This window comes from Schistocerca piceifrons, chromosome 3, assembly GCF_021461385.2.
Source record: "Schistocerca piceifrons isolate TAMUIC-IGC-003096 chromosome 3, iqSchPice1.1, whole genome shotgun sequence".
NCBI lineage: Eukaryota > Metazoa > Arthropoda > Insecta > Orthoptera > Acrididae > Schistocerca > Schistocerca piceifrons.
Genome location: NC_060140.1, coordinates 235,714,782 through 235,726,329, shown reverse-complemented (window position 1 = coordinate 235,726,329; position 11,548 = coordinate 235,714,782). Strand labels below are relative to the sequence as shown.

At 44.1% G+C, this 11,548-nt stretch overlaps 1 pseudogene; it reads left to right on the top strand.

The window, feature by feature from the left end:
* Positions 1-496: 496 nt before the first annotated feature.
* LOC124790782 lies at positions 497-614 on the top strand (annotated as a pseudogene).
* The last annotated feature ends 10,934 nt before the right edge of the window (positions 615-11,548 follow it).

The window sequence follows — 11,548 nt, the reverse complement described above, 5'->3', positions numbered from 1 at the left end:
AAGTATATAAAAATGTCGAATTACACAAAAAACTGTCAAAACCTTATTGACCTTTAGAATTCGTTTTATATATGCAACACACACTGCTGTAGCAGGGATAACAAGGGAACCGGCCGAAAAATGCTTATGTCAGAGCATAAAAATGTGGAATACGTTCCACTTTAAAAGACTTCAACACAAAAAGTAGGAAACCAGTTTTCTCAATCCTGATTCCGCCTTCCTCGCCATAAATTTTATCATGTGCAGGAAACATCGGCTCGTAAATTAAGTGACGTGTTTCTGGGAAAACTGTTCGACACACAGAAAAAATAATCAACACACTGATATACACACATATTAAGGTACTACATATGGAAGTACTTCATATAAAAGATTTGTATTTATGCCCATTACAACCTTTATAGACAGTGGCAGTGTAAGGGAGATGCTGAGTATGAATAGTTGACAGCAAAGAGAAAAACTGGGTAAAATGATTTGCAATGTTCTCTGTCAAAAGGGCAACGACCTTGCCGCAGTGGATACACCGGTCCCCGTTAGATCACCGAAGTTAAGCGCTGTCGGGCGTGGCCGGTACTTGGATGGGTGACCATCCGGGCTGCCATGCGCTGTTGCCATTTTTCGGGGTGCACTCAGCCTCGTGATACCAATTGAGGAGCTTCTCGACCGAATAGTAGCGGCTCCGCTCAAAGAAAACCATCGTAACGACCGGTAGAGCGGTGTGCTGACCACACGCCCCTCCTATCCGCATCCTTATCTGAGGATGACACGGCGGTCGGATGCTCCCGATGGGCCACTTGTGGCCTGAAGATGGAGTTCTCTGTCAAAAAAGCGCTAATATCTTCGCATACCAATAATTTTCGGGCTGGCAGTTCCCCATTTTTCTGTCATTCATTTAGGGATGAAAATATTCTTCCTTTTCGTGCTTCGACAAGAGCATTTTTGAGCTGCTTTGAAAGACAAATGCCTGGATGTCTGTGAGGGAAACTCACTTTAGTCAATAGCGATACATTGAATGTATCTGCCGAACACCATATCGACGAGATCGTTCTTCTGTGAACATAACATTAAAGTCTTGAACAGCTTTTAATGCATCAGAATGTAGGTTTTGGAGGCGAATTCAGATAAAACCTTCTTGGATTATCAGTCGTGTGGCAATCGTCATGTAGCGACGTTTCAACCAATTCTCTACTCTTTATCCTCAGGTAAAGAAAATCGATGAAACGTTGCTACAAGATGACGCATCCACTCGTTTGATAACCAGACAAAATTTCATTAGCTTCAGTATTGATGTTGAAAGTTAGTAATGTTCAACTGATGCAGGAATTCTTTCCTTAAATACTCTTTTTTTATTATTTTTCGTGTTTCTGTTGGCTACAACGCGCCTTGCCCTCTGACGAACTTCTCATTTGCCTTTCTCTCCTGATTTCTCCTTCTAGGGATGTGTTCATTCTGAGGCAAATTTTCTCTTTCAGCAACTCTTCTTCACATCGCCATTTCAGTCCTTTACCTTGGTTCGGTATGTCATTTACCTGTGTTCTACTTTTTCTCTCTCTGTTTCAAACCATATTTTTGTAACGTAACGTTTAGCACGTTTCTTTACACTCCCTGCTACGCCAATCCGATAAGGCCTGATTTTGTTTTCCATCTTACTTTTAAAACCCAGGATTGTAGGCCGCATGTTAGGGGTCGATTGATACATAAGATACACATGGTTCTCTTTCCCCTTCAGGCAAAATTTACGACACCCGAGCAAAATGAAAAAAATTTTGAATGCTTACTAGAGAATCAGGTTCCTATTCCTGACTGTTACCAAACTTTCAAATCTTTCCAAGATAGGTAAACTGTTGTGCTTCCTCAAGTACCGTTTCCCTTACACTTGCCATTTGATCTCTCCAGTTAAAACGATTCTTTAGTGAGGTTACTGCTTTGGTCAACTCGCTTACCAGTTTCGCTAGGATATCTTCAGATTTCTAATTATTGAGTTTAGCTATGGAGATGACTTGCTCGTCTGTATGATCTCTAAAATGCGTATAATTATTTTTTCTTGTATGGTATGATTACTTTTCAAACAGGTACTTCTTGCTTAACTACTTTTCCGCTATGACATTTTTCGAAACTAGGGCTGTTTTACTGCTTTTGATTTACTTTGTTCAATGGAACTATCATTTAGTTAGGGCTCCTCGTTATATTGCATTGTTTATTATTATTTTGAAACAGAGTGAAAAGCCGTTGTAAAACCGGGACAGATCTCATATAACTTCATATTGTAATTGAAACTGTGTAGACCTGCTTTTCCAGTCGTCTTTTTTTTCTAAAACTTTCTGGACTCTATAATCAATATAAACTGCTACTATTTAATATCCTTTGATGAAATTAGTAGTAGGTCACTGCTATGTTCCAGTTCCACTTTTTCTTTTTTGGCGGTAGGATTATATGACACAAGAGTCACTTCAAAGTGCATTTGTGTTATATTCCTATGGTTACTTAAGAGAATAGGAACACAAGCGGGATTCTACGGTAAACCTTCCTTCCTGATGAGATAGCCACTAACTAGCGATATCTCAGTCACCCCTTGCCCTCGTTGCCACAGTCGCTCTTATTCACTATTAGGATCTTCATATTTATGGTAATTTTTGACGTAAGGGCTCCTACACGTAGCAATGAGAAGACTTTAGATATATGATCACTCTCATCATTTTAGCGAATGCTCTTCAGTGCATTTCTTTCATCTTCTGTTGCTGCAGACAACTGTACGTTTTGAATATAAATATACACTCCTGGAAATTGAAATAAGAACACCGTGAATTCATTGTCCCAGGAAGGGGAAACTTTATTGACACATTCCTGGGGTCAGATACATCACATGATCACACTGACAGAACCACAGGCACATAGACACAGGCAACAGAGCATGCACAATGTCGGCACTAGTACAGTGTATATCCACCTTTCGCAGCAATGCAGGCTGCTATTCTCCCATGGAGACGATCGTAGAGATGCTGGATGTAGTCCTGTGGAACGGCTTGCCATGCCATTTCCACCTGGCGCCTCAGTTGGACCAGCGTTCGTGCTGGACGTGCAGACCGCGTGAGACGACGCTTCATCCAGTCCCAAACATGCTCAATGGGGGACAGATCCGGAGATCTTGCTGGCCAGGGTAGTTGACTTACACCTTCTAGAGCACGTTGGGTGGCACGAGATACATGCGGACGTGCATTGTCCTGTTGGAACAGCAAGTTCCCTTGCCGGTCTAGGAATGGTAGAACGATGGGTTCGATGACGGTTTGGATGTACCGTGCACTATTCAGTGTCCCCTCGACGATCATCAGTGGTGTACGGCCAGTGTAGGAGATCGCTCCCCACACCATGATGCCGGGTGTTGGCCCTGTGTGCCTCGGTCGTATGCAGTCCTGATTGTGGCGCTCACCAGCACGGCGCCAAACACGCATACGACCATCATTGGCACCAAGGCAGAAGCGACTCTCATCGCTGAAGACGACACGTCTCCATTCGTCCCTCCATTCACGCCTGTCGCGACACCACTGGAGGCGGGCTGCACGATGTTGGGGCGTGAGCGGAAGACGGCCTATCGGTGTGCGGGACCGTAGCCCAGCTTCATGGAGACGGTTGCGAATGGTCCTCGCCGATACCCAAGGAGCAACAGTGTCCCTAATTTGCTGGGAAGTGGCGGTGCGGTCCCCTACGGCACTGCGTAGGATCCTACGGTCTTGGCGTGCATCCGTGCGTCGCTGCGGTCCGGTCCCAGGTCGACGGGCACGTGCACCTTCCGCCGACCGCTGGCGACAACATCGATGTACTGTGGAGACCTCACGCCCCACGTGTTGAGCAATTCGGCGGTACGTCCACCCGGCCTCCCGCATGCCCACTATACGCCCTCGCTCAAAGTCCGTCAACTGCACATACGGTTCACGTCCACGCTGTCGCGGCATGCTACCAGTGTTAAAGACTGCGATGGAGCTCCGTATGCCACGGCAAACTGGCTGACACTGACGGCGGCGGTGCACAAATGCTGCGCAGCTAGCGCCATTCGACGGCCAACACCGCGGTTTCTGGTGTGTCCGCTGTGCCGTGCGTGTGATCATTGCTTGTACAGCCCTCTCGCAGTGTCCGGAGCAAGTATGGTGGGACTGACACACCGGTGTCAATGTGTTCTTTTTTCCATTTCCAGGAGTGTATGTATGACCAATTAATCAAAAACATGAGCTACGACATTAGAAGCTGTACATCGTTGTTGCAATAACGCTCTCTGTCCTTTTTCGTGCTCTTGATGACTGTGGGTATCCCTCTTTACAGTATGAGTAGTCACTGAAAATTGACAAACTACGAGTTTCATATTTTCTCACCAACTTCCGCGATTCGAAGTTTTTTTTGCATCAAACCACGTCTTACGAATCTACCATTTCTGCAAATCAGAGATGTTTCCCGTTTTACTTTCAGTATGTGCTCTAATCGTGTAGAACACTAGATTCATAGTTGTACAATAATGAACAACACTTGCAAATCAATGTAGTTCAGTGAAACCACCTTCAGCTATATTAATGAGTGTGTCTTTTGGCTGATAACTCATTTGTGTTACATACTAACTTGCATTTCACCGTAGATTTATCTTAAATGATTGATCCCACTGTCCTCACTTTGCTTTGCAAAGTTTAAAAGCAAGCTATTCTGTGTAGAGCTAAATATCATCCTGTTACCATAGGCCACAGATATATCACTTCAAGACATGCCGACGGGAGGGGTAACCTCGCGGTCTAGGGCGCCTTGCCACGGTTCGCGCGCCTTGCCACGGTTCGCGCGGCTTCCCCCGTCGGAGGTTCGATTGCTCCCTCGGGCATGGGTGTATGTGTTGTCCTTAGCGTAAGTTAGGTTAAGTAGTGTGAAAGCCTAGGGACCGATGACCTCAGCAGTTTGGACCCATAGGAACTTACCACAAATTTCCAAATTTTCAAGGCATGCTGGCAACGGTGTGGCTGAAAAATTTAATACGGAAGCGTACAAGGAGTAAATATTTCCGCTGAAAGTTCACACTGTGATTTTGCTATGTCCAGCCATTGAAGCCTGGTATTTGAGCACTGTATAAATGTGATTACTCAAATAACTGAGGCCGTCAGGAGCAAAATTAACTTTGTTCTTCAGGAGTGCCTGTCGAAATTGAGAAAAATGGAACCAGTTAAACAATGCCATAAACATTTCGCCAACATAAATACGAGGATAAAACTCACGGATGCTTACCAACGATCTACGTACACTGAACGACACCTACCAGCAATAACCAACAGTAGAGGATATAGAGAAACAATTAAACGCATATGTTTCACGCACTGGCACTCACAGAAAATACACAGAAACGAATTACTGGAAGAAGAATCACAGAAATGTAGCGCCCAACGTAGCTTGCACTTCACATATCCTGCCATAGACACGGCGATTTAATGCGCTTCCCTCTTTACTTTGAAAAATTTTTCTGTAGTCTCCATAAGAATGTTACCACGGTGAAACTTTGGAAGCGTTGAGTCGACAGCTATTGAGAGCGCAGTTACCATGCGAAGTTAACTTGCGCTTGCTGAGATCAGAAACGTGTCAGAGAGAGAGAGAGAGAGAGAGAGAGAGAGAGAGAGAGGAAGAGAAAGAGATTGAGATTTCTGTGAGAAGGCAAACAGACCGTAAAGCGAAGCTGGATCCTATCTCTGACTTAAAACGTTGTTTCATTCAGAATATCAGTTACACTTCTAAATGTACCAGCAGAACGAATGTATGTCGGTCTTTTTGTTAAAATGGAGCGTGTGTCCTAAAAAGTGGATGTCGTATTTTTTGCAACGTTCTTTTTCAGGAAATGCGCTGAAGTGACTTTTTTAACAAAATCTGTCAAATATTCACTAGGAAGATTAAGGTACAGAACATATAAGGATAAGTCAACTTTTTTAAAGTTACCTTACAAGGCAAAACATTCTAGAAACTGGCAGAGTGTGACAGGAAAATTCTTATATTTGTAAAACAAATATGCTAGTAGTCTTTTCTATCACGTAACTACTTCACTTTAACCGACGTAAGCGAAACGTTTAAATAGATAGCATGTGGCGCATAGGTAGATAGTAGATAGAGCGAGGGGATCGGCAGCCATTGGCACTGCTAAAGAATGTCATTTCATTAGAGATGAGTCGGTGAACCGTAGATTCCCGCATGTTTGCATATTTTGTGAGAATCTTTTGGCAATCTTGTGGCTTTTCTAAAATCATTTCGACTCCGTGAACTTAGATACGTTGGTAGCCACAACACGGTACTGAGGTGAGTCCACATTCTGAGAACATCACGAAATGTTATAAAGAAGAACACAACTATTTGACATAAGGGTAGAAGGACTACGGGAAGGGTAGTGAGGAATGGACAAGCGATGATTCAGTGACCAAGTCGACCTGACACTAGTTAATTAAGACATGAACTTGGCCAGTGTGTAAATCAATGCAGAAAGATTTAAAATTTAATCCACGTAAGATGTGTGTTTTTCAACAGCTTAAGGCATCACACTATCAGAATAGAGAGGACTTCACTATACAAATGTAAGGACCACTTGAATAAAGGCAAAATACAATAATCAACATGACTGATGAGTCTCATATCCATTTTAGTGCGGAGTTCAATGGATGGTATTTCCATAACTGGCCTGTTGTCTCTCTTTAGGCCACAACTCAGAGCACGATGTCACTCATTAATCAAAATACACTACTCATAAGAATTAGGCGAATACGACTTCGGGCGTCTGCCATACTCCATTGAGCAAAAATTGAGGACTGTATATGTTACTAAATTATATCTTTACCTTTCAAAAATTAAGTACACACCAACACATAGTTTACACGAAAAGAACTGAAATGTCCGACAGATGTCGTAAAACAAAATGGAAACAACCATTCATCCTGTCTTACTGTGTGCTTTTCTCTGGATCTCGAGAGTCTCAATAAGGTGTATACCCTCCGTGAGTATTTATCATTGCCTGATTTCGAAGTGGCATGCTCCGTACACATCTACAGAGGTCGCTCTATTGTATTTGTTCCCATTCTTCAATGAGAGCCCAAGGGTCCTTGGAGGGTCTGTGTGGAACAGGACGACCAGAAAAACATCTGTTCTGCATGTCCCACATATCACGGTGCGGATTAGATCGGGGCTCGCAGCCGGCCATTTCATTACTTCAATGTTCAGGCTTCGCGAGACATCTCTGCTAACGCCGCCGCATAGGTCATGGCATTAAAAGGAACTCATGGACACTACCGTATGCAGCGGCCAACATGTGGTCGAAATGGACATGTTCGATGACCACCTGTCTGTAAGGCGGCCATGGACAACCACAAGATCCGTATGGCTGTTAACACTGAAGCCTCCCCACATAATCACAGAACCTTGGATATCTGTCACCAGCCGCTGTGACCGTGCGGTTCTAAGCGCTTCAGTCAGGAACCGCGCGACCGCTACGGTCTCAGGTTCGAATCCTGCCTCGGGCATGGATGTGTGTGATGTCCTTAGGTTAGTTAGGTTTAAGTAGTTCTAATTTCTAGGGGACTGATGACCACAGATGTTAAGTCCCATAGTGCTCAGAGCCATTTGACACTCCGCAGTACAGTCCCTGATGCGCTGATGCAGCCCTGGAGAATGGCGTATTGTATCACAGCCGTCCACAATACGAGCACGAAGAGTCCCTACATTTGGTACCGGGGTTGCGTAGACAAGAGCTTTCAAATGCCCCCATAAATGAAAGTCAAGAGGGTTGAGGTCAGGAGAGCGTGGAGGCCATGGAATTGGTCCGCCTCTACCAATCCATCGGTCACCGAATCTGTTGTTGAGAAGCGTACGAACACTTCGACTGAAATGTGCAGGAGCTCCATCGTGCATGAACCACATGTTGTGTCGTACTTGTAAAGGCACATGTTCTAGCAGCACAGGTAGAGTATCCCGTATTAAATCATGATAACGTGCTCCATTGAGCGTAGGTGGAAGGACATGGGGCCCAGTCAAACCATCACCAACAATGCCTGCCCAAACGTTCACAGAAAATCTGTGTTGATGGCGTGATTGCACAATTGCGTGCGGATTGTCGTCATCCTACACATGTTGATTGTGAAAATTTACTATTTGATCACGTTGTAATGAAGCCTCATCCGTAAAGAGAATTGACACATTGTTGGATGAACCATTCGCAGAAGCGTACCCGTGGAGGCCAATCAGCTGCTGATAGTGCCTGCACACGCTGTACATGGTACGGAAACAACTGGTTCTCCTGTAGCACTCTCCATGCAGTGACGTGGTCAACGTTACCTTGTACAGCAGCAACTTCTCTGACGCTGACATTAGGTTTATCGTCAACTGCACGAAGAATTGCCTCGTCCATTGCAGGTGTCCCCGTCGTTCTAGGTCTTCCCCAGTCGCGAGTCATAGGCTGGAATGTTTCGTGCTCCCTAAGACGCCGATCAATTGTCTTCCTGTCGGGACACCTTCGTTTTGGAAATCTGTCTCGATACAAACGTGCCACGCCACGGCTATTGCCCCGTGCTAATCCATAAATCAAATGGGCATCTACCAACTCCGCATTTGCACTGACTGCAAAACCACGTTCGTGATGAACACTAACCTGTTGATGCTACTGTAGAGCAATGAGTCGCATGTCAACACAAGCACCGAAGTCAACATTATTTTCCTTCAATTGGGCCAACTGGCGGTGAATCGAGGAAGTACAGTACATACTGACGAAACTAAAATGAGCTCTAATATGGAAATTAAGCGTTTCCGGACACATGTCCACATAACATCTTTTCTTTATTTGTGTGTGAGGAATGTTTCCTGAAAATTTGGCCGTACCTTTTTGTAACACCCTGTATAGAAAACAACAGCGGTTTTACCACAGTAGCTATTAAGGAGGATGATGTGGGGGTGAAAGAGAAGTGTAGCCCACGACGTGCAAATACCCAGACTTTATTCATCCAATATTTCAGATTGAGAGCACTTAGTGACTTGCAGCAAATTTCACACATGATTCCAAACTTTTAGGAAACTGTTTCTCGCTAACACTGATCACAAAATGATGAATGGGAAAAGTTTATCGTTAATTACATTTTCCCTGTTCATGCAGTAAAACTGCCGCATCAGGCATGACGTTTTAATGTATCACTTCTTTACCAGTTACTCTGTTCGTGACACATTTGGCAGGCACTATTCAGATATACCACTGAATGTACCTGAAAAATTATATCATTGTACGAAGCGTAGTTAACGAGATAAAATGTCATAAATAATGAGCTGAGTGAAAATGGAAAGTGGAGGGCGAAATACGCTAGATATACAGACGAAGTACCTGTGCAACTATGAGTGAAATATGTTAACTATTGTACAATATGTGTGTCATTATGCGTACAGAGTAAAAAGAACCTCTTAAATACATGAATCGATTTCATTCAAACTTGGTATACATATTACTTACTATTTGGAAAGAAATATTCTGTGGGTGAGAACCACGAACGCCCTTTCGGGGTGAGGCTGGTGGACAGACGAGGGTTGAAGAAAAGGAGTTGGAGAGACCGTGAAGGGAAAGGAGGAGATGGGCGCAGATAGAGGAGAGGAGGAGATGGAATTACAGGGGAAGAGGAAGAGATGGAGAGGTAGGGGGAGTAGGAGATGAACAGAGAAGGGCAAGAAGGGAAGATGGACAGAGAGGGAGAGGAGAGGAGGAGAGGGAGGGAAAAAGGAGATGAAATAATAGAAGACTGAATAAATATATACGCGGGCAACACCAGGTACTCAGCTAGCTTATAGATATACAGATGTAGGAGGTATATATAGATCTACAGATTCTGGTCAAGTTTCTCTGCTCTCTGGAGTTGCGGTGGTTGTTTACTTTACCGCTTTGCCTGCTAGATACCGTCTCCTCTTTAAGTGCCGTATAGTTTCCATCATTGCTGCGAGATGTCTCTCCAGGCAGCAATTAAATATGTATTAGCTAGCAAAACAGAATTCACACACTCATCATTACTGTGTTTACAAATTATGTACACAATCCTTCGTCTTATGTCAGGCTATCTATTGAAACTTCCTGGCTGATTAAAACTGTGTGCCGGACCGAGACTCGAACTCGGAACCTTTGCCTTTCGCGGGCAAGTGCTCTACCAGGTTCGCAAGAGAGCTTCTGTTAAGTTTGGAAGGTAGGAGACGAGGTACTGGCAGAAGTAAAGCTGTGAGGACGGGGCGTGAGTCGTGCTTGGGTAGCTCAGTTGGTAGAGCACTTGCCCGCGAAAGGCAATGGTCCCGAGTTCGAGTCTCGGTCCGGCACACAGTTTTAATCTGCCAGGAAGTTTCATATCAGCGCACACTCCGCTGCAGAGTGAAAATCTCATTCAGGCTATCTATTGCTACGAGGTACTTTAATATAGAAATATATATAGATTAGTTAACACGAAAGTTCCCTGAGTTTGGTAGCACGTCATATTGTAAAAAAATTATCAGTAATCAAATCAACGTATCGGCCACTGTAACCATGGCCGAAACACGTATTTCGTCAGTGAAAATTTCTTATAATATGACGCGGCATTATACCCAGAAATCTTTCGTGTTAACTGCCTGGCCGCTGAAGGCTAAGCATTTATACATGCAGATTAACATACTAGCCACTGGAATTGTTATATCGTGCGACGGAAGTTCAGGAAATAAGGGTTTGTTCCACATACCCACTGCACTGACAGATATGAGAGTTCTATCCAGAGTCGAATGGAGTTTATAACAACTCGTCTCAGTTTGGTGTGAGTATCCACTGAAACAAGTTGTTGTTGTTATACTTCAAATACGATGTGTTTAACAATGTTTTGATGATTTCAGATTTGAATAACACACAAACTAATCGCAAACAAAGTTGAATATTTTACAGAAACTACAATATTTATTCGAGTTTACTTCCGAAATACTACATCGAACAAATAACGACAATTTGCAGCTATACTATATTCTTGGCATTTCGCCCAACATTTGAGCACGTCTTTCGTAATTGTTGGAAGAACTATGGAAGACGCATCGTGGATTCGCTCTTATAACTGTTGCAAGCCTTTTGGCCGATCGGAGTTCACTCTCGCCTTCAAATGACCCCTACGTAAAAATCCGGCACAGTTAAATCAGGTGAGCAAGGCAGCCGTTCGACACATGCTAGTTTGGAAATTACAAGGTTATCAAACGCTTCACTGACAACTTGTGAAGACTTGTTGGATGTGTGTCATGTGGTGCTGTCTTGTTTGAACCAAAATTTTGTAACGAACTACGAGGGCTTGCCTGTAAATTGCTACGAACACGGTCGATGTTCTGGGGAATTCGGACAATTTTTCGAAGTTCGATGCACGGCAGTTGCACAGAAGTTTCTTGTCGAGTTCAGTCTTGTTCCACGAGCGGGAATTGAATCTCGTGGCTGAATCTTTAAGTGCTTACGAAAGTCACGCCGGCCGTTGTGACAGAGCGGTTCTAGGCGCTTCAGTCTCGAACCGCGCGACCGCTACTGTCGCAG